General features: G+C 41.4%; 2 long non-coding RNA genes across 2 annotated transcripts in view; one reads left to right on the top strand and one right to left on the bottom strand.

Annotated features, from left to right (window-relative positions):
• Positions 1-13,325, bottom strand: part of LOC307219795 — a 42,297-nt gene extending 28,972 nt beyond the window's left edge. The window contains exon 1 of the long non-coding RNA XR_013840567.1: positions 13,287-13,325. This is a non-coding gene — a long non-coding RNA (uncharacterized lncRNA). The remainder of the gene's footprint in view (positions 1-13,286) is intronic.
• A 48-nt stretch (positions 13,326-13,373) lies between these two features.
• LOC307219787 overlaps positions 13,374-24,551 on the top strand; it is a 30,274-nt gene continuing 19,096 nt past the window's right edge. Inside the window, exons 1-2 of the long non-coding RNA XR_013840557.1 lie at positions 13,374-14,177; positions 14,512-14,883. This is a non-coding gene — a long non-coding RNA (uncharacterized lncRNA). The remainder of the gene's footprint in view (positions 14,178-14,511; positions 14,884-24,551) is intronic.

Below are 24,551 nucleotides of genomic sequence, written 5' to 3'. Positions count from 1 at the left end.
CATACATCACTACTGGGAAAACCATAGCTTTAACTATACGGACCTTTGTTGGCAAGGTGATGTCTCTACTTCTCAAGATGCTGTCTAGGCCTGTCATTGCCCTTCTCCCAAGAAGCAGGCGTCTTTTAATTTCGTGGCTGCTGTCACCATCTGCATGGAGCCCAAGAAAGTAAAATCTCTCACTGCCTCCATTTCTTCCCCTTCTATTTGCCAGGAGGTGATGGGACCAGTAGCCATGATCTTCGTTTTTTTTGATGTTGAGCTTCAGACCATATTTTGCACTCTCCTCTTTCACCCTCAATAAAAGGTTCTTTAATTCCTCCTCACTTTCTGCCATCAAGGTTGTGTCATCTGCATATCTGAGGTTGTTGATATTTCTTCCGGCAATCTTAATTCCGGCTAGGGATTCATCCAGCCCAGCCTTTCGCATGATGAATTCTGCATATAAGTTAAATAAGCAGGGAGACAAAATGCAGCCTTGTCGTACTCCTTTCCCAATTTTGAACCAGTCAGTTGTTCCATATCCAGTTCTAACTGTAGCTTCTTGTCCCACATAGAGATTTCTCAGGAGACAGATGAGGTGATCAGGCACTCCCATTTCTTTAAGAACTTGCCATAGTTCTTTAAGAACTTGCCATAGTTTGCCATGGTCGACACAGTCAAAGGCTTTTGCATAGTCAATGAAGCAGAAGTAAATGTCTTTCTGGAACTCTCTAGCTTTCTCCATAATCCAGCGCATGTTTGCAATAGGGTCACCTTATAGCGCAAGCCTAAATATTGCTGCTCAGAGTAAGTAGCACTAAATTAAGAGAACTTACTCTCAGGTAAGTCAGTTTAGTGTTGGTACCTTAGTGCCCTTATGCTTACTCAAAAGTATAGACCTTGGTTGTCAAATATAATCTGTTCCGGGAGTCCGTTCGACTCCTGGAACCATTCGAAAACAAGGCGTGGCTTCCGATTGGCTGCAGGAGTTTCCTGCAGTCAATTGGAAGCTGTGGAAGCCAAGTCAGACATTCGGCTTCCAAAAAGCGTTCACAAACTTGAACACTCACTTCCGTTCGACAACCAAGATACCACTGTACCAACTCCAGGTGTGGCATGGACAGCACAAAATCTCAGTAGTAAAACTAATAGTACTAATCACCACCATAACGCAATGACAACCTAAATTGATATCATGCCCTTTCTCTCAAAGGAGGCCTGAATGGTGCCCCAAATTCCTCAAGCATCACTGCTTGGCACTGTGAAGACCCAAGTGAATGTCATTAAAACTGGACCAGTGGACCTCAGGAAGTCATAAAGCCCTTTAGCTGAGAGATCTGTCTTCTCTTACATAAACAGTGGGGGTTTTGCTACCTTTATACTTCAGCCTCAGGGTGTTTGCTAGGTGTCTAAGTTAACCGCATAGTCCCCAATGAACGAGGATATGTAACAGATAGAAAAACATGCACCACTCCATACAAACAGTCCTGGAAAACAAAGTCAAATTCTTTCACACCATGCATAATTGTATAAACTCTTGCCCTGTCCTCTCCTACTCACTTTTCCCCTAAAGTAAAAAAATCCCAGACTTTATACCTTTCATTTTAGTGGAAATTTCACCAGCCCCTCCAACCACTGTTTTCCCTTTTCTGCACCTTTTGCAGGTGCAGAGTATTCTTTGTTATTTGCAAATATTCTTCGTTATACAGAAATGTACAGTATTTCAAGTATGGTCTCATCATAGATATGTATCACTGTGTTACAATATTGCCAGCTACCTTTTTAAATGATCTCTATTTTACACTGCCCCACCCTGAGTCCACAGCTTCATTTTGCTTTCCATTACAGCCCTAAGGTTCCTGGTGTTTTTTTTTTTGGAGCCGATAATATAACCTCTGAAAATCAAGTCAAGATTATGAGAAGACAGAAAGAAAACCCAGCAGGCTACCTTACAGTAGGACGGAAAACTGAAGAAATATAAAGACTCCAATAAAAGTCATCATGAGTCCTATAAAAGCTATAGATTACTTTGATCAAATGAAAAAAAAAGTACACTATTTTGTGGGCAGGTATATAAAGCATAACTGGTGCTTTTGTATACATTATTTATTTGTGTAGGATAAAAGAAATGCCAGGAAAATAGCAGTAAACACAAGCTTGCCTATTTGTTTTGTGTTTATGGTGCACATGGGTTGCTTTTTCATTTTGGCTTTATATGCATTCAGGTTCTCAGGGGGTTGAGATGACACACATGGATGTCCAGGATGAAAATGTAAACTCTTTTTCCTTTGCTGTGCATTTGGCTGCTTAAAGAAGCACAGAATATATTTCTGGTATCTGCTCCCCTGCCCTGCTTTTCTGCTACTATTTTGCGTGTTCAGACCCAGAAACCTCTCCCCTAAATAAATTCACACTTGACTCAAATTTTGGTTTTGGTTTTTGGCAGAATTTAGGCCACAACTTTATTGATTACAGAAAGTGTAGGGTCTGGTTCGACTAGCTCTCTGCCATGCAGGTAGTGCTGACCCAGGGTTCCAGCACAGGTGAGCCAATGGTGAACACCTGGATAGGTGGAAAGGCAGGAACAGACTATGTCCGCCACCCAGATGTCCCCCTGGACTCAGGCACAGGCATAACCCCCTCTCAAGGGTTGACCAAACCATTTGAGTCCCTGGATTCCTTTAACAGAATACCCTTCACATAAGGATGGCGAGAGCGTTCTCCCATCCCTATCACCTGAACCAGAGCCTATCCGCAACCTTACAAGTTGTGATGATTTGCTACGCGGCAGACGAAACCCAAATGGCAACAGCCAATCAGCCAAGTGGGGAAAATTCCTGCCGTGCCCCTATCCCAACGACAGATGATACACGATGGCATAGCAAGGTCAAGCGCAAAAGCCCTAAAAGTAGGGAGAGGTGGGCGGGTGTTTTAAATGCACATGCCAAAAGAGGAAGCTCTGGGTCACGTGCATGGGTATATAAAGGTCCCTCGATGGACTGCACCCATTGGCCAGATTGAACCCAGCATCGAGGGACCTACCAATCGGGTGTTGTGGCTGACCAATCTTACCCACCCACAACACAGGGTTTTGGTTTCCAGGTCTCACTGCAACATGTGCCCTCTTTAAGGGAGGACACGATTTCTTCCTCTTACATAAGCTATTCTTAGATTATCCAGAAACTAAGCTTTTTCTTTTCTTTATCCATGCCAATTGTTCTGCATGTGGGAGTTAGTAGCAATCATTCCAATATTCCCCATCACATGAGAAATTAATCTTCATGCCTTATACCCTAATTTGTTTATGCACTGATTTCTAACCATGCTCCCCCCCCCCGCTTTGAGGAAGACTTATCTCAGTACTGCTTGCATTTGTGGCTCTTTTCTTTCACGTCCCATATAAATCTGATCCACAAGGTCATTATGCAGGAGCATGTCCATTTAAGCTGATTAATATCCATGCATTTCCATAGGATTAATGGTAAGTCACCCCAGGGAGTGGAGCTGTTGCATCCTGCCCTAAACCCATCTGGTAATATTGATTTTACCACTGGGTGTCAAAAAGCTGGTGTAAAATGGTGTCACCCCTGGTGAAAGCCTCTCTCTGACCATAATCTTACTAGATAGGTAAGCCATTGTTCTCTCAGCCTCATCTGAATCTGCAATATGGGTATAATAATTGTGCCTACTCAGGGGTGGTTAGACGTTAGGTTTGTGAGATCTACTTAGGTTTTTGCTGGAGCCCCAGAATCCACCAGCTGGAGCCAACTGCAAAAGACAACAGCTCATGAAACTGGGTCATGGGCAGGGCTGGTCCGAGACAATTTGCTGCCTAAGACAAGGACAAAGTAGCCCCCACCATTCTACACACAGACCTGGCCTGACCAGCTGCTGAGTCTTATTTTGACACTGGTGATGATGAGACTGCATCTTCTATCCCAGCTGAAGCAGCAAGGTAAGTTAGGAGGTGCAGAGCAGGCTAGTCAAGGTGACTCTGAGGGGAATAGTTGTGGGGCTGTTGCTACCTTCCTTCAGCACCTGCCACCCAAGACTGCTGCCTCACACTGCCTAATGATAGTGCCGGCTCTGGTCACAAGGCTTATTTGTGACAGCGTTTATGCATGGCCTTCAGCATACTTTTCTTTAAGTCTTGCTGTCCTCATTTTCTGACACATATTTACAAGTCCCTGAGGCTTTGCTGTGCTCATAGATGTTTCCAGAATGGGGTCAGTCTACAGTGCCAAGTGCTCACATTTTCTTCAAAGTGTCTGAATACTTTGAATTCATTGGGATTTTATTGGAACAGTACCAAATACACCCCCTCCAGCATTCATCAGGATGTCATAAGAATCACCATGGGAATTATTCACATTTATTTGCATTAATAAGAAGGCAATGAGTATGAAATGTGGCCTAGTAATGTGATCTGTATTAGAAGTTAGAGTTATCATGCAGGCTCCTCCATCATTTATTTTATTCATAACCATGCATAGCCCACATTCATTCTTTCATTCTCTTAGTTCCAATTCCAATGCAAAGGCACATCATACTCAAAAACGCCATATCACAAAATGTCACATTTTTCTTTTTGATTCTTTGATTGGTTTTGGTCTCACTTAGGTTTTTGCTGGCTGATCAAATTCTGGCCCAAACTGGAAGCAAAGCTCTCTTGCAGTTTTGAACTATACAGGTACTATGATTATTATTTATTTTACATGCATCTCAAGTTGATGTACAAACAGATCATAAACACAACTAAAAATAGTTTTTTTAAAAAAACAAACCTGGCTCTTCCACTCTGATTGCCACTTCATAGTGGTGGCTGAAAAGTTCAGACCGCTCTCTGACATCTGCCGTTACTGATACAGTGGTACCTCAGGTTAAGAACTTAATTCGTTCTGGAGGTAATTTCTTAACTTGAAACTGTTCTTAACTTGAGGTACCACTTTAGCTAATGGGGCCTCCTGCTGCCGCTGCACCGCCACCACATGATTTCTGTTCTCATCCTGGGGCAAAGTTCTTAACCCGAGGTACTATTTCTGGGTTAGCGGAGTCTGTAACCTGAAGCGTATGTAACCTGAGGTACCACTGTATAGTAAAATCACACAAAACCTAGTCCAGAGTCAGAGCTGGCTCAAGCATTTTTCAGCCTGAGACAAGCTGGTGCCTCCCTCTTCCTATTCCACATACAATAACCTGCCAAGTGGGTAGTTTGGGACATAGAAATTGACTTTATACCAGCAGTCTTCAACTTTTTGAGATTTGTGACCCCTTTTTGACCCAATCATGCATCTCATCTCTTCTCTTCTCTTCTCTTCTCTTCTCTTCTCAGAATCTTTATATGGTGATAATGCTGCACTTTTACCCATTTTACACCAGGCCATAGCCCAGTAGTGGGTGCTGACCCACCAGTTGAATACCAGTGCCATATACGAAATCAGTCCCTTGGTCCACCTAGCTCAATATTATACACTGATTGTCATGGCACTCCAGGATTTTGGACAGAGTTCTCTCCCAGCCCTACCTGGATATGCCAGGGATCAAAAGCTTCTGCAGTAAAAAACACCAAGGCCTAAGCATGCTTCTGACCTTCTGTAGTTGAACCTTGTTTCCACACTGGGGACAGGTCAGCACCCCCCACTACCCCTGAGGCTTTACAGGGGGCAGAGTAGGTTTCAAAAGCACACATAGCTCCCTCCTCCAACACTTCTATGCCTTCCCAAGCATCTGCTGCCAGAGGCAGTTGCCTCACTCCATCTAATGATAGGGCTGGCCATGGGTGCTTTGGGAAATGCTCTGTATGATTTCATAGTCCAGATCCATTTCTTCTGTAAAGGCATCAATCTACACCATGTGGAAGTGGATAACAAATGTTTTGTGTGACTGAAGTGGCAGTATGCATTTATAGTACCATCGTAATGAGAGACTCTGATGCTGTTAATGCATTTGACTCTGTTTTATCATGGCTGATGGCTGTAATTTATTTCCAACCGACTTAATGGTGTGGGGTATAAAATTATCATGTCATCACTGTGCAATTGTGATAATGCTGGTCTGAGAGCTGGAAGCAATTTAGCAGGAGCAGCTTCTACAAAGATCATTATTGTCGGGTGAAACAGAAATAAAAAAAAGTATCATGACACCATTGCTATTCATAAAGTGGGGAAAAGAAATAAAATAAGAATAAAAAGTCTAGACCAGTATTTTGTGATGGGGTTCCAAGTGCTAGATTTAAATATTTTAAAAGAAGACATCCTGACATGTTACTAAATAGAAAGTCGATCAATAAGCTGTAATGAATAGAAAGGATGAAATCATTGTGAAAATCTGTATCATATTGACTGAAATGTACCAAGTAAATTAGGGGCATTGCTTGTAGTGTAACAATAAGCCTGTGCAGTGCTTTTTTTCTGGAGGGATACAGGGGAAGGCAAAACCCTAAACATTTTGTGAATCTAAGTTTGGCCTCATTGAGGGGCAGTATTTCAATATGAGTAGGAAATGAGAGTACCCCTGAACATTTTTTAAAAACAAAAAAGCACTGACCTTATGACCTTCAAAGGGGTTGACCGTGAAGTTCTCAGGGAATAAAAAAAAGCATCTTGAAGCCTAACTACACATGATGATAACAACATAAATGACAACCATGTATTTCATTTTTCAAAATTAAATACCCAGTCTCAGTCCCAGAGCCAGTGTAGTGTAGTGGTTAAGAGCGGTGGACTCGTAATCTGGGGAACCGGGTTCACTTCCCCACTCCTCCACCTGCAGCTGCTGGGTGACCTTGGGCTAGTCACACTTCTCTGAAGTCTCTCAGCCCCACTCACCTCACAGAGTGTTTGTTGTGGGGGAGGAAGCGAAAGGAGATTGTTAGCTGCTTTGAGACTCCTTCGGGTAGTGATAAAGCGGGGTATCAAATCCAAACTCTTCTTCTTCTTCTCTCTGTGTGTTGTCAGGGTATGTCATCATCTGCACTTCAGCCAAGGGGTGGTGAAATTTAAAATTCCTCTCCCTCTGCAATCCTATCCATGAGGAACAATGAGCATTAGGGGTAAAAACATTGCTGGATTTCAACCCACATTGGTGGGCTGGATTCACTGTCCACACTGTTAGATCCCATTGAAATTGATGTGAAAAGATGGCCTAGGCTAACTAACACTGCAATCCTGTCCCCACTTGCCTAGAGTTCAGTTCCACTAAACTCAATGGGACCTCCCTCTCAGTACACATGTGCAGGACTATACTCTGAACCCCATAGATTTCAACGAGAATGAAGTGTGATTTAGTTTCAATTGAAACAAACAACTATATCTGAAAACCAGATTGAGAAAGAAGACATTTCTTTTACACTCGCTTCCTGGTGTGAAGAAGAGCATGCATTAAAAATTAATCACAATGAGCCCAAGCATTCTTGCCACAATGGTATATGTTTCAAAGTCATAGAAATGAATATCAAAAAAATAAATAAATAAATTGTACTCGTAACTGGAGCAACACATAATTAGAATTCCTTGCTGATGAAACAATTATAATGTTTATTTTATTTAAAAAATGAAATAAAAGAGGAAAAATAGACAGAGGGTGGGATTCAATTAAATAAATGTGGGCGCAGAATGACTTCTCCTTATGCAACTGGACGTTTTCCTCTCTCCTCCATCCTCAATGATTCAGAGAGATACGGGCTCTCTGCTTGAAAAGACATTCTCCAGAGTCAGTCCAATCCCCACCCACTTTAGATAACCCTGATGTTCCCCAGATCCTTGGCTGGGGACTGGGAGGGATAAACGCCTAATGCCTAAGCCAAGGTCTTCCTACATCTGAGAATTTAATAAAGTTGTGGCCAATTTTAATCCCCAAAGCATGTTGTCAGGTGTCATTATTCCTCCCGGGGGTCACCTGGGGCTTGGGGGGGTCTCCGCCTGTCCATGCAATGACAGATGTGATTGAGGTTTTGACCTACCACTCCTCAGTCTCTTTTCAGAGGGCTTCAAGACCAGATCAGATGATCAGTGATTCAGAGAGATACATTCTACCCCCTGGCAGTGGCAACCCAACAAGGAAACCTACTAAGATAGGCTATTCATGTATAAAAGAAAGAAAGAGAATAGCAAATTGCATTCTGCATTCAATCTCAAAGAGTTAAATGTTTACTTCATAAATATTAAAGCCAAGTATTTAACTGCTGCCTTGCTGTAAACGGTGGTGTTCAAGAGCAGATGAGACTGTCTGAGAAGATGCTGGAGAGGATCAATATAGTTGCCTAGCAACAGACCTGCATGCCTGGGGTTCTTGTGTCCACAGGGACCATCCATTCCCTGATCTGACCCACTAATCAAGGCAGCATCTTCTCCTCTATTTCCATACTGCTTGAGCAGACATTTCCGTGGATAGCATATCTCTCAGATTTAATTGATGACCAAATAAGGGAAAGAGATGGTGCTAATTAATTTATTCCCTTTAAAGATAATGATTTCACTGAAAAGGATATTACTGAAGTTGAAATGGAGGTTCATAAGGAATGCATTTTACAAGGTGAATTCTAAGGTTAGGCGGAATATAGAATTAAGATTTCTTTTTTATCACCAAATCATAACAATTTGAGCAGAGGTTAACTTAGCAAGGCTTCTGCAGGGTCGCCATTATAAAATCCTGATGTAAAATATAACCTTTAAAAAATGCATGTGCTTATCATCCTTCTTGATCTCCTCTTTCTAACGTGGGGCTGAACTTTATAATTTAATTCTCAAGGACCCAAGAACCCATTTCTGCATGTAACCAGGATCAATGAAAGAGTATATTTTGCTTCATGGTTTTGTTATTGTTATTCTGGACAATTTTTTATTATTTTTTTCTATATTTCGATTGTGTCAGACCAATACGGCTACCTACCTGAATCTGAAATTTATCAGAAGTAGGTACAGGGCGGCCAAAGCAAAATATTCTGAATACCAGAACAAAGACTGGAAGAATGCCCCTTTTCTTACTTGTGTCTTTCTGGTCACGGTTTAAAGGATGATGTTAGATCAAATGAGACTTATTCACATAGTAGATTGAACACAGGTACAAACTGTCCCTACACAAATGTTTGTGTGAAAGTGGGTGCACTTGTTGATTTGTACAGCTCAACTGTTGGGTTCACAGATACTATTTAGGTGTATACAGGCACACAGATTGTACACTCATTTAATATAACACACCAGCAGCCAAGCGGACACTTGTTCTGAACCTGCAGGACCCATTTTCCATACCCAGGATGCAGACGTCCATAGATAGTTAAAATGTAACCTTCATTCAGCACTCCTTTTTTAAAAAAGGGAAATGAATGATAGTATAAAACACGAGCTGGCTGAGCTATCCAAGGAGCCTCTGCTAAGCAGCAGAACTCCCACGCTTCAAGAATTAATTGGGGAAAAATTGAGTTCATTGAAGTGTGGCGACATAGCAGGAGAGTTCTGCTGCCATTCTGCAATGTGTGACAACTTCTTAAGCAATGCCTTTTGTTTTAGTAGGCTTCACTCTACTTTATAGTCTCTCAACGCTCAGGGTAGCACCGTGATTCCATTTGAGTATATACGAAGCTGAGCAGCCAAGTGGATTTTTAACTCCCACAACAATCTGGAGATGTTAATATAGTTTATAAAATAATGAGACACCTGGATTGTTCCTAGAAACTTTTGACTGGTGCAGGTGTTCCTGGGTTTGCCCACTCCTGTAGCTCCAGCACTCACCGAATCCCACTGCAGAAACCACATGAATGGGGTGTGCCTTAGTCCCAAGATTTGTTGTGTATACGTGCTTAAAAATATAATTCCAACCTGTTTCCAAGTTGCTTTAAGTAAAGAATGCACAGAACAGATGAGAGTACAGAAGCAGATCAACATGAGGCTTCTGGGGGCTCTGATCCAACTTGGTGCATCTTGGGTAGGGTAAAATCACCCTGAATCACCCCTATCCACACCATTGTTTGGCACCATCACGGAGTGACTACACACATCCTGCACCATCTATAGTCTCCTCTGATCTGGCTCCAACTGGCCTTACTTACAAAGAGTAAAGAACATCCTCACTGTCAGGAATGAGCCAGCTCCAAGTGATGGTTTGCAGCCAACTGCAGAAAGCAGCCAGGAACAGAGAGGCTTTGATGTTACTCAGGGCAGGGGAAGCCAGCAGCTGCAGACTTCAGCTCTTCCTGACCTTGACGGGCAGGCTGTTAAGGCAATAGCTGAGAGGAGGCTAGAACACAGCCAAAGCTCACCAGAAGCACAAACAGGCGCGAATGGACTCAGATACAGACTCTCAGAAAAGGAAGAGGTAGGAGCAGATCCACTAAGTCCAAAGAGTCGGCGAATGGGAGGGCTACTAGATAGGAAGCAAGGTTCGTAAGTGCAATATCTTTTGTCGACGCCAGGAGTCTTCAGAAGGGTCATCTTGAGAAATGGTGCGGGTGGCTTTGTTAGAGCTGTCCAGAGCTATCTAGTTGTTTTTTAAATAAATCCACCTTTTTAATTAGCTACGCTTACTGTTATCAAGCTGGGAACCTGGACTCCTGACACTCACTGACACTAACTCTATGGGAATAAATCACAGAGGGATAAAAGTATCTAGTTCTCTTCAGCCATTCTTAAACTCTATCCATGGATGGCTCACATGCACTTCCCCTGCCCCCTCCACCTCTCTTACGTGCGCAAGAAGGTCTAAAAAGAGGCTGAAAGCATGTTTGGCTGAACATATACAAGATCCTTGACCACACAGTGTTCCCAATCATGGAGAGGATTATAAGTGACCCTTCACACCTTCCTGCTTATCACTGGAGGTTTTGGGACTGGAGGGATTTGGGCTGGTGCATGTGGCCCTGCGTCCCCTCCACAGATAAACTTTGTTGTGGCAAAGCCAAGAAAGAGTTCTGTGTCACCTCAACAAAGTTCACGTAGTATAAGCTTTCACAGACGAGAACACATAGCATGTTCAAATACAACCATGAATGCACTGGCATATTTAGGATTCATGAGGGTATCCATCAAAGGCACCGTTGACCTGAAGATTCAAATGTTGCTCTGCTAAACAGAGCAGAAGATCAGAGTCTGGTGAGAATAGCATCTTCCACACTTTGCGCTTCAATCATATTTGCTGTGGAGACACAGGCATTGCACTAGGATTTCTTGAAGCATAGACATAAAGCTGGACAACAGAATGCACATTATTCAATATAAGTCATGGACCTGCAGCCAAACCAGGGTCCCAGAACCATTTAAACTATTTAAAGACTCAATGTGTCACAAACATCCATTTAACCTGCTCGGTTTTCAAGCCTATAACTGGAAACAGGAAATGCAAGCCAGCATGCAAGGGGAAAAGAACCTTTAGTTTTACTCAATATGTTTATTTTTAGCTGCTTTAAATCACCAAGGCTGACTATTCCTGCACTGAATAAAGTTGGCTAAGGATTCAGCAGAATCCCCAACCTCTGTAAGTAAGACAAATAATATCTTTCAACTCTTTTGCAACATCAGGTCCCCTGGTTACCCACAGCATCCTCAAAATGTTCAATGTGTAATTCTAAAAAGAACCCTGCTGCTCTGTCTTAAAAGGGATAAAACCACTGCCTGGCAGTGGAGAATAAAATGCCCTTTCTTCCCACATCAATTGTTTGTTAAAGCCCATTGTGATTCCTGGTGCTCCTTTGCATGAAGCTCTGTCATTAATTATTACTTTCCTTCTGCAGGGGAAGGTTTACCTCTGAAATCATCCTTGTGGCAGTGAAATGGAAGATAATGCCAGTAAATGACACCTTCTACCTTTACTTAAAAGCCACTAAGCATCAGCGAGCAATTATGCACACTTGAGGACTGGTTAGCACTTGCCACGGCTGTCATGTTCCTACTGAGTGTAGGCATACCCTGATTTTTTTAAAAAGAAATGGAACCAAGAGAAGAAGCAGTGAGATACCAACACATTATATTTAAAGCCATTCCATTAAGAAGAAATTACCGCTGTGAAATGTCAGCACTCCATTTCTAGAAAGATTGTGCATGCTGCAGAATGTGATCCGATCGAAGGAAAACACAACTGTGTTTTTTAAAAAAACAAAAAGCCTGAGGCTTTCAGATTACTGCTCAGGGCGCCGAATTTGGCATCCTGGGTGGAATCTACACACATTAAAAAATGTTCAGGAAATGCTTTCTTTTTTTTAAAAAAAGAAGTGTTTTTAAAAATACATTGAATTTTCCATAAGGCTCACCATTGCCATCTAGTGTCACATTGTATAATGCACTTAAAACACACATAAAATATTTTATTTGCAGCTGTATAGCTGAGTGCCAGGTTGCTCACAGGGGCAAGATGGTTTGAGCCTATTACACTGATCCTGGGCTGACTGAACTGGCTGCCAATTAGTTCACAGGCCCTATTCAAAGTGCTGGCGTTGACCTCTAAAGCGCAAAACAGTTCAGGACCGCAATACCAGACCTTCCAAGTGCCTCTATTTTCCAGTGATGTTCCTGATTTAGAGAAGCTGTCCTGGTTTCTGATTTGATCCTGGAATGTCCCAGTTTTCCTTAGGATGTCTCTATTTTTATTGGAGAAATGTTGGAGGGTATGGAGTTATCTGATCCCCGAGCTGTCCGAAGGCAATCCTGAATAGGGAAGGTTTTTTTAAAAAAACAGTTTAGTGTTTTATTATGTTTTTATATGTGTTGGAAGCTGCCCAGAGTGGCTGGGTCAACCCAGTAAGATGTGTAGGGTATAAATCGTAAAATTTTCATTATAGAATGAGACGTCCCTATTTTCATCGGAAAAATGCTGGAGGGTATCAATACCTCAAGAACTGCCTCTCCCTATATGAACCAATCTGGACCCTACAGTCATCATTGGAGGCCGTTTTTCGTGTGCCTCCTCCACAAGAGGTCCAGAGGGCGGTAACACGAGAACGGGCCTTTTCCACAATAGCTCCCCATTTGTGGAATACTCTCACCAGGGAGGTTTGGCTGGTGCCTTCATTATATATCTTTAGGTGCCAAGAGAAAACATTTCTCTTCAACCAGGCCTTTGGCTAATTAACACTCTGTGTCCTTTTAAATGTGTTTGCGGGGGGGGGGGTTATGCGTCCCCCCCCTTCTTGTTCTTGTTTAATTATGTATTTGTGTTTTTATTTTTATGCTGTAAACCACCCTGAGTTCTGTGGATGAAGGCGGTATACAAATTTAATACATAATAATAATATCACCATCAGGTTATCAAAACGCATCAGTTCAGGATAACTTAAACCTGTGACACAGACCCGGAGTCAAGTCAGATTTTACACTTACCATTTTTTAATCCAACCAGAAATCTGACAGCCATCTTCATTGTGCATTTGACCTTTTTCATTCACTTATTGGTGTCAATTACATTGTTAACAGTGATAAATAATATTATTTTGAATTATTTCAATGGTGGTGAGAAATATGTAGTGTTTCTGAAGTGATTATAATATGTAATAGAGAATATTCAAACACTCATCTCAACTAATTGGTCAGAGTGGAGAAATAATGTGGAAGCTACACATTTCACAAACCTCCCCCCCCCCCCCCCCAAATTTAAAAATGTAGAAAGTTACATTTGTGAGTTATCATTTTGTGTATTGCAAGCTTTATCTTTCTAAAACCATAGTAGATCTGGTTACCTTCTAATATGCTCCTGCAAATATATAACATTAGGTCTTTAGCATCACTAGCGAGTAATCTGGATAACTGTGAATTTTGGATTATGATGGAATTTTTTTCAGGAGATCGAAGCTTTAGAACGTGGTGTATGCCATTCACCCAACAAAAAGAATCACGAATGCTGTACATTGCATTCTGTAAAGCTACGTTGATAATCTCAGCATTTTGTTCATTGATTATGCCATTTCTTGTCATTTTATATTTGCATATGTGATTTCAAATACACATAAAGCACTGCAGTGCAAAAAGCCTAGCAGTTAAAATTGACCAGTCCCTTTTATAATTACCATGGATCAATCTTCAGTCATTCTAAAATTTGCTTTATCCTTATTAATGGAGTTAGTATATTATACCCATCAACAGATCTATGCTTGTGCAGATTTAGACTGTTTCTTAATGGCTCTGTCCCAGCTATAAAGCTTCCCTGTTAGTACATGGACCAGGCCAGTGTATAAAACAGGTAAAGAAGTTTGATTTAAGGAAGCAAACATTGTTGTTGTTTAGTCATTTAGTCGTGTCTGACTCTTTGTGACCCCAGGGACCAGAGCACGCCAGGCACTCCTGTCTTCCACTGCCTCCTGCAGTTTGGTCAGACTCATGCTGGTAGCTTCGAGAACACTGTCCAACCATCTTGTCCTCTGTCATCCCCTTCTCCTTGTGCCCCCCATCTTTCCCAACATCAGGGTCTTTTCATGAGGTGGCCAAAGTATTGGAGCCTCAGCTTCACGATCTGTCCTTCCAGTGAGCACTCAGGGCTGATTTCCTTCAGAATGGATACGTTTGATCTTCTTGCAGTCCATGGGACTCTCAAGAACATAGAAACATACAGTCTACAAAATACAGAAGTCTACAAATGTGTTATTTCAAGGCCATACTAGATGCGACATGGGAGATCCATAATCAGTGCTCCTAACATACTTTTCTTTGGTTAAAGGAGCCATGGGGGAGAGGGGATGCACATTAAATACAAAACACATTTTACATCATGTCTAGTTTGACCCTCAGACAAGCTAAAAAGAAGAAAAGGCAAGAATACAAGGGTATGATAAATGGAGGGGGAAAGGTCGAATCTGTCAAGTACGGCTCCAATATTTCCATTGGCAAAATATTTATCTAGATATATTTTAGATTCCATCTTCCTGCACAACATCCTTCATTAGCATGGCTGTATGTAGCAGTCACATAAGTCACCCGATTACCTGTAATTAGCAAAGTAATGAGCACAAAGAAAGGGACAACAGGTGAGATAAATAAAACTGGGGGGTTATCTATGAGTCTAGACATGAATAATGGGCAAACACAGCTTGTAATCCTTCTAATTATTTGCAATTTCCTGCTAGTTATTACTGTTTACATAGCTATCGATATAAATCTTTCCAGGGGCAGAATATTGTTTCCATTAAAATTTCGACTCATGTTGCCATAATCCTGTCTTCATAAATATATGTAAGATGAAGGACTGGTTGTTAATTTGCTTCTTCATTGAGAACAGGAGGAAGCAAGAACCATGAAAATTAAATGTGCTTTGGCCCGTTTGACCATGCTAGTATTTCATATTTGATTGCAAAATGAGATTAAAGAAGCTGGAGAACAACAATATGTGACCAAACACAGTTAGAGCATATTATCATGCCTACACACTCAAGTCCTGCTTGTATGGTTCCCATAGGCGTCTCATTGGCCACATTGAGAACATGCTTGCTATGAGTATAGATGGACCTTTGGCCTGATCCAACAGAGGTCTTCTTCTGCTCTTATGTGCTACATGGTAGTGAGCAGAAAAAGAGTGTTTGGCTTCCTCCATTGTATCCTCAAGAAGTCACCCAGTTGCACTTTTCTGGGGGGTGACTGGACTGTCTTTCTGAAAGAATATTTGAACCCTCGGTGGTCTTTTGTGACAAATTTGCAAGACATTTTCATAATAAAGTTGCGTGGCCAATAGACAGAGCTGCAGTCCAGCAACATCTGGGGGAACTCTTCCCAACCTTTGCCTTAAACCCTTGCCTTAATACAGACAGTTATGCTAGCACAACAACTTTTAGCTGCACAGTAGAACTTTGCTTCCCTCTCTGCTCCCCATCTGCCCCTATCATTTCCCATCTGGCTTAGGGAAAAGGTTGTGGAAACCCCCAGAGCAGATTCAGGAAACTCAAGGGCATGTGGGGAGAAAGAAAGGCAGTAAAGTTACATTGTACAGCTACAATTTGTTGTTCTAGCCTAACTGTTTAGTTGGATACCCCCAAGGCTTTTTAGCAATTATTCTAGACTCTACAGATATAAGTCATTTTAGCTATGTTTGCAGTTCAGTAGCATCACAATCTAGCAGGAAGATCCAGTGAAATGAATGGGAGGAGTCCAAGGCTGCAGTTGTGTCTTTTACCTCCTTTCACAACATTTTTGTTTTATTTTCTGCACACCAAAGCCACTCTCTCCTAGAGATGTCAGAGAAATTCTATTCTGTTTGCATCTTAATGAGAAACTGCACTTCTTGAACCTATACATGAACTGAATCTCAATTATCTTTCAAAAATTTACACTTCTCCGAATATTGAGATGCTATTCTCCAACCAACCAACGTGTACACAAATGGATATCAAGTGAAACGGGACATAAAAATCCATGCATACATGAAAAATAGCATACGAAAAGGTGTTCGCTCACAGAAAATGTGTGCATTAGTCAAAACTGCATATGTCGAAAATATGTTCATCGGGAAAGATTTGTGTGAAAACGCTGACAAATTTTCATGAAGATTATGCAAATTGCTATAGAAATCTGGAGAACTGAATTGAAGATAGGAAAAATGGGAAAACAAAATTAGCCTTCTGCCCGCCCATACTCACTCCCAAGTCTTCAGACAAATGCTTTCTGCTCTCCCAACTCTTTCCTGAGTCCCTCTAACTTTCCTTATTTGCCTCTTTACTGTGGGCTGACTCTTCCCTTTTGTTCCCCATGATAGCCATTCCCAAATCTGCTTTGCCTGCACATCAGCAAAAGGTCTCCAAGGTGTAGCATACTCCACACACACACACACACACACACACACACACACACACCTTTTTTAAACTGTGTTCATAATAAAAAACAACTAATCTTCCAATATTTGCAGCAGACACCATATCAAAATGAGAGGTAACCAGGAAGCAAATTATCATTGTATATAAAGATAAAGTACGCATACATGGATAGAAGTGTTCTTCTATAGAGAAGTGCTCTCTATATACAAAAGCCTTGGAAGGAGGGAGAACATTTGTCTATAGATACTAAACCCTATGGCTATAAAAATAAAAACCTAGAGAGAAATGTGTAACAGAGGGCAGGTTTGCCAAATTATATTATCAATGGAAATAGCAATTTGCAGAAAACTCATTCTGCATCAGGATTGAATTTGCTAAAATAGTTTTATCAAAAGAATATGCAGCCTTGGGATTATTTCAAGCTCGTTTAAAAGGGAAGAACCTCATTTAAAGAAAAAAAATTCCTCTCAGTCATTGTATTATACTAAAATTAGACATGCATTACTGGAGAATATCCTGCTTTATGGAGGGTTCACTTGATATATATTATGATATATTGTGGTGCTGAATTATTGGTTCCCATAGTAATCATCATTACTTTGCCCTCAGGGTCACAGAGTGTCTCCCAGCCAAGGCAATTTGACATGTGACCCTCCATCCTTTTTGAGTATATCCATTACCACAGTTTCCTTCTATCCTTCAGCACCACAGTCACATAATTACAACTGAACAGTTGCACGGCTACCGCCAAGGTTATATCAAAGAATTCCTCTCAGATAAGGGAAAGTATCTTAGGCACCGCAGAAGCAAGCTGAAAATGTCATTAAAAAGTTCAAAGGAAGCTTAACTTTTTATGCACAGAGGGCTAAGCTATGGCCTTTTAATCGGCCACCTGCTCCGTAAATACATTTGACAGTTAGGCACAGAGATTTAGCAGAACGCGGTACATACATGGAGCTGTGGGCGGGCAGCAGAATAGCTGTCTGAAGGGATATTTTCGCAAAATCGATCTTTCAGCATGGCAGCACCTACATCCTGGAACTATCTGCCCATTGGCATTAGGCAGATGTCTTCCCTGTACTGTTTTCAGTGCCTGCTCACAACTTTTTTGTTTAGGTAAGCCTACTCATATGCAAAATTCAAATGCATATGCATATATATATAATGTGTTTTATTTATATTTTGATTTGTGTTTAGCTTTCAGCTTTCTCACTGATAATTTTAATGCATATTTTATGTGAACCACTTAGATGTAGGGTGTATGGGAAATAAAATATTTTTAAAAATCAACCTCCGCAACATTGCTTTTTGCTGAGGTTTAATTTTCTTGCTAAAGTTCATAGAGTTGAAAGGCTTTTCAAAGCCACATGTTCAAGGAAACAGGTTGCATTCCTTCTGAAGCCCATTACCCATCAAATAATCATTTCCAGAGAGTTGTGGGGGCACGAGGGAAGAGGATGATCTGAAACTGTGCAGAAAAATATTGCACAAGTGGCCATCCAGTGGTTCAACATTCCTCTATCCAATTTCAGACTTATTGTTTATTTTATTTATTTATGGCATATATATCCCACCTTCCAAGGAGCTCAAGCTAGTGAACACTTCTCTCTGTCCTCATTTAATTCCCACAACAACCTTGTGAGGTAGGGAAGGATGAGGCAGTGATTTGCCTAAAGTCACCCAGTGAGAGTTTCATGGTTGAGTGGGGATTTGAACCCTGGTCTCCCAGGTCTTAGTCCAATGACAGCACTACACTATGCTGGCTCTCAGATTGAGTCCTCTCTCCACCACAGCCCCATACAGCTCTTGTTGTTCAGAAATGTCCCCCATCCCTCTGAAAAGGCTTTTCAAGAGTCACAGAAGGGAGGAAGGGGGGAAAAAGGTCATTTGCTGTCTTCCACTAATGCAATTTTTGGACACTACTGTATACACGGATTTACTTATTTGAGATCATTCTTCCTCCCCTCACAAGGTGGTTCACAATAAACAATAAACAAAATAATTGACAAAATAAAAAATAAAAACAGCATTCAGGGAAATCATACAAAATAGGGCAGGGGCGAGGGGAAAAACTTACCACAACAATAAATAGCTTAGCAGGTTTAAAAACACCTTTTTAAGATATTTTGAAATACAAGAGAGGGAGGCATGTGGTGTTACTGGGGGAGAGAATTCCACAAGTGTGAAGCCACAGCTGAAAACACCCTGTCCCTGGTACTCCCAAATCATGATTATCCTTAGCGGTGGGCGACAAAGGAGGGCATTAGGATGAAAGTATTTTCCCTTGCATGCGTGTGGAGGGAAAGAGTGGGAGAGCTCTATAGCGCAAGGAGAAATCTTTGCACTGATTGAACAGTTTTTACTGCTGTTTCCAGAGGATTGTTGTCCTTTTGGACCAACAGAACTGCCAATGCTCTTAATGAATATACAGGTTCCTTCTTCAAAGTAGAATATACAGGTTCCTTCTTCAAAGTAACCTGCCCACATAAAGGGGTATGAAGCAATAATATTATTTAATTAATATTAGCCAGATATCTAATGTAACATTCCTAGGATGGCTAAGTCCATGCTCCCTAGAGATCAATGAAACCAAATGAAGAACAAATTGAACTACAAAGTGATCAGATTCAGTTCCACGATAGTAGTCACTAGGGGACAGAGAGATCATGGTGTTATATATAACATCGCGCAAACAGAAAAGCCTTCCATATTAAATATTTTCATTATATGGTGTTTTAAAGTGTCCATGGGGATAATTCAGGACTGTGCACCATGTACATGTTTTAAATGGTAAAATGCTAATAGAATCTAATTGAGATATACCATGTGTTAGTAATTCAGAAAATGAAGGCCCATAAAAATTAATGGTCAGGAAAGAATGGGTTGCCATAAATCAAGAGCTGAATTATTAAAACAAGTGCAAATTCAATTCCACACATGTGGCGAATATTGCAAAATAACAAGACAAGAGTCATTGCACTATTTAAGCCAGTTACGATTTTATGATATCACCCCAGACTTCAAGTGTCATTGGTGGGCGCTAATATTTTCCCCACAGGACTGGGTTAATTGGTTCTTTTGTCTTTGGTTTTGTTTTGTAACCCAGTGTATTTACAATGGCTAATTAACAGGAACATTGTTGGCCTCTGCAGATAGGACATATTGTTCAAAGATGTAATGCTCATGGGAAACAACTTGTAAAATGATGGCTGTTGGTGGAATGTAGCTCTTTGTTCAGCAACAAAGATGGGCTACTTTCATTATCTAGATTAGGGGTAGCCAATACAACACACTCAAGATGTTGTTGTTATTGTTTTGATTAATTTTTTTCTGCTTCTAGCATTACTTGTTATTCAGTACATGTTGTTCAAGCCATATGGAGGCCACTTGACTTGAATCAGCTTATATGCAGTGAGCACTCATACCAGTGATGCAATAGAGATGGTTGCCACATGGATCTCCTCAATCATATAGAGAATTTTCCTGCCATGTTCCAACAATAGTATCTGGTGGCAGCTTCTAAACTGTCCATATGGTGTGGGGAATTCGTTTCATGTGCTGCTTTACATATCCATGGTGGACTAAGATGAGCCACATGGTCCCTTCGAACTCTACAATTCCATGATTCTATGAAGTTTATACATAAGGTTATCTCTCCCAGGTCCAAGTCTCATTCTCTGTTCACCACACTGCAGTACGTGAATTCTTATTGTACAATGGCAGGATTTGTTAAGGCTTCCTACCATTTTCACATTACACAAATGGCAAGATGTTGTGTATCTGTGATGTACCAAAAGGCAATAGGTACAATTATGCCTGACTGCAAGTATAATTGAATTTGGCTGACTTGGAGGAGAACTTGCTAACTTGGATTTGTACACCAATTTTGCACCAGTTGCATAGGTTATGCCAGAGCCCATGAGTGCATATGCCACCTACAGAGGCCCTCCCTAGTGCCCACAGGGGCCCCACTGACATTAGACTTGAAAGAGGTGTTCTGCTATAGCCAATAGAATAGGTTGTGGTGTGTGTGTGTGTGTGTGTGTGTGCAGTTTCTTCAGTTTGCAAGTGTGCCCCTGGGCTCAAAAGGCTTGGCAGTTCCACATTACACACTGGTTTCACAGCTCAGTTTAAAGTGTCATTACTACCTTTAGATTTATCTGGAACCAGGTTTGAATGATCGGGAACCAGTTTAATTGCATCTACATCCAGATAAACCTGGCCCCAGAGCTTTTTCTTTTAGCTGGAACTCACCAGAACTCAGTTCCATCTCCCCTCATGTAAGCCTCATTGCCATTATAAGAGAACAAGGGAGGTGTTCCTGGTGAGTTCTTTATCTAGAAAAATAGCACCCATTACAGCCATGCTGTGAGATCATCCATGGAAAAGTAGCTTCCATAGAAGACTTGTAATGCAGTCAGCATTGTCTGATAGTTATGTAACACACATTCCACCCCTAATCACACAGGAGAAAAGTTCCCACAAGATCCCAGGGGCATGGGAGTAACCTCAGAGGTGACAGAAACCAGGTCCAAGATACAGAGAAGACCAGATTCACGACCATATTCATTATTTCTAAAAATATATTTTAAAAAATAAAAAGAATCAAAAAAATAAGATAAGAGATAAGAATCCAATATCTCTATTCAGACCAGGTCTCTCCATGGTTTTATTTCTAAGCACATCTACCTGAGACTCAAACCCTATACATGCGTCAAATATGTGCCCATATTGCACCCATCTATAACAGCTGTATGGGTTACTAACACTTTCCAGGTGCAAATCAAAATGCCAGTTGTTACCTATAAAGCCTGAAATGGCTTGTGTCCAGGATAGCCGATAGAGCAACTCCTTCCATACCATCCTGCCTATATCCTGACATCTGATGGAGAGGAACATCTGGGCATTCCAACATTTGTTGCAGCAAGGCAAGTTCTTGCAAAGGTCTTTCCTTCTTGTGTAACTGCCCATCCATTTGGGCCCTGCATTTTTAAGCTCACATCAGCTGCTTAAGACATTTTTGTTTGTAGATTTTTTTAAATTTAAAAAGCCTGTGTAGTTTTTGGCTGACTCTGTTGCCCTGTCACCTTGGTTTTCTTTTTCTTGTTTTTCTTGTTACTGATTTATTATACTTGGATTAAAATGGAAACAAAAAACTTCTAAGCTGCTTTGAGCACCATCTGTTTAGTGAAGCAGTTCCCGATAGTGTGAAAGACTGGATGTATGAAGGTTCCCCAGTCTTTCAAACATTTGTGTTCTGTGTGCAAATGCTGAGATTATCACGAGGGGTTCTGTTCTAGGTGCCCCCATCATCACAAGTTAGCCACTGGAGGCAGGGCATTTTCACTTGTGATGCCCTAATTGTGATGCACTCCAAAAGTACAACTGGCACCAAACAAAAGCCATATTATTTGCCCCTGCATTTCCTGGTTGAAGTTTTCCTGTATGAATCTTGGATGGATTTATGGATTTATAAATATTATGGTTTATCTGAGGTAAAAGGTAAAGGACCTCTAGACAGTTAAGTCCAGTCAAAGGCGATTATGGGGTTGCAGCGCTCATCTCGCTTTCAGGTCGAGGGAGCCTGCATTTGTCCAAAGACAGCTTTCCTGTCATGTGGCCAGCATGACTAAACCGCTTCTGACTCAACGGAACACTGTGTTGGAAACCAGAGTGCACGGAAACACTGTTTACCTTCCCACCACAGTGGTACCTATTTATCTACTTGCACTGGCATGGTTTTGAACTGCTAGGCTGTCAGGAGCTGGGACAAAGCAATGGGAGCTCACCCCATCGCGGGGATTCAAACCACTGACCTTCTGATTGGCAAGCCCAAGAGGCTCAGTGGTTTAGACCACAGCGGCACCCATGTAAGCTGCCATGGACAATTAACTGGAAGGTAAAGTATAAATGTATAAAATAAAACAACACATACAAGTGGGATCTGCACCCAAATGTTTTGGGGTAGAGTGATGCTCTTCAGGATTCCAGCCACTCCATTGTCCATTCACACCACAGATTTCCACACGCCTGCAACAATCAATCAGCATTCAGTGGCCACTGAGCATGCAAAGTCCTCACTGGGCTATATAAGGGAGGGAGCATTGGGTTTTTGTTGTTGTTGTTTTGTATTTCTGCAAATCTTGGGTTTTACCCAAGCTTGCAGATATCTCCCTCCTGCACATGGGTGGTAGTGTTCTGGCTGCGTAAACAATACTTGCAGCCTGAAGAACAGAAATAGAGGGTTTGAAATAAAATAGTAAATATCCTCCCCAGTTCTGCTTAGCACTTACTGTTAAGTGGAAAATTCTTCCTCAGATATTTGCCCCTTGTCAGTGCCCTACTTCTCCTTCTCTGCCTTTGACCGATTGCAATAATTGTAATTTGTGCAAAGAGAGCCTCAGCTAAATGGTTTGACCCAATGTCTGGCCCTTTCATTTTGCAAACAAAGATCCAGTTGGAAAACAGAATTGTTTGTTTTTTTAAATTAAGGATCATGAAATAGGTCATACTTTTTAACTCCAGACATGCTCAACATGCTGAGCATGGGACTAAAGATAAAGAGGAAACGAGGCAAAAGATTAAGTGGCATGATGTGGAAAGTCCTGACACGATGTGTGAATATATTTGTTAGCTATTTAAGCATAGCTTAATGTAGAAATTGAAGGGCAAATGCTGCCGTGAACATTCAGAAACCAGAAGACAACTGTGATTTCTAATCATCATCATTGTTAGCTTTTACCTGCCCTTCACCCTAAATTCCCAGGGCAAGTTACAACATTAAAAATACAACATCAAAATACCATATTAAAAACAGTTTAAAGCAACATACAATTTTTATTGTTGTCGTATTAATCAGCTTCTATACAGCTGTCTCAATGAGATGCACAGGAGAACCAGCAAAAAATAATAATGTAAAAAAGACAAAAAAGCAGATACATTTAAAATATTAAAACCTTACAAAATAGACAGTTGTGGCAAACATCCATTTATCCAGCTGAGAAAGCATGGGGGGGGGGGTGTCTTCAGTTGTTTCCAGAAAGTGTGGAAAGTGGGCATCTGTTGCATCTCAAATGGAATAATATTCCACAGAACAGGGGCAGCCTCACTAAAACTCAGTGCTGCTCTCAGTTACTGTGGAAGAGGCTTCTGAGGTTGTTGGAACCTTCAGGAGAAACTCTCCTTCAGAGTGCAGTAATTTGCTGGGTATTTAGGGGATAAGAGATAGCTCAGTCAGTGAATCATGACACTCTTAATTACAGGAGTCTTGAGCCCCACAATGAGCAAAAGATTCCTGCATTGCAGGAGGTTGGGCTAGATGATCCTCATGGCCCCTTCCAACTCTTTGATTCTAAGGCAGCTTCTCAAGGAACTTGGTCCTGAGCCATATAGGGGTTTTATATGTTAGTAGCAAGACCTTGAACTTGGCCAGGTACCAGCTTGGCAGCCAGGGTGAATCCTGAAAGCAGGGTGTTATATTCTGATGGCAGTGGCCCAGTGGGTAGTCCCACTCTGAGTGCATTGCAGATCTCTAACCTTTTATGATGTGCAGTGTGTCCTGGTCTATATCTATCATCTATCATCTATCATCTATCTATCTCTCTATCTATCATCTATCTATATCTATCTATCATCTATCTACAGTGGTACCTCTGGTTAAGAACTTAATTCGTTCTGGAGGTCCATTCTTAACCTGAAACTGTTCTTAACCTGAGGTACCACTTTAGCTAATGGGGCCTCCTACTGCCACCGCACCACCAGAGCACGATTTCTGTTCTCATCCTGAAGCATAGTTCTTAACCTGAGGTACTATTTCTGGGTTAGCGGAGTCTGTAACCTGAAGTGTCTGTAA

This window comes from Podarcis cretensis (assembly GCF_951804945.1).
Source record: "Podarcis cretensis genome assembly, chromosome: 7".
In the NCBI taxonomy this organism is placed as follows: Eukaryota; Metazoa; Chordata; class Lepidosauria; order Squamata; family Lacertidae; genus Podarcis; species Podarcis cretensis.
The sequence above is the reverse complement of the archived record's forward strand: the minus strand, read 5'-3'. Positions and strand labels throughout refer to the sequence as shown.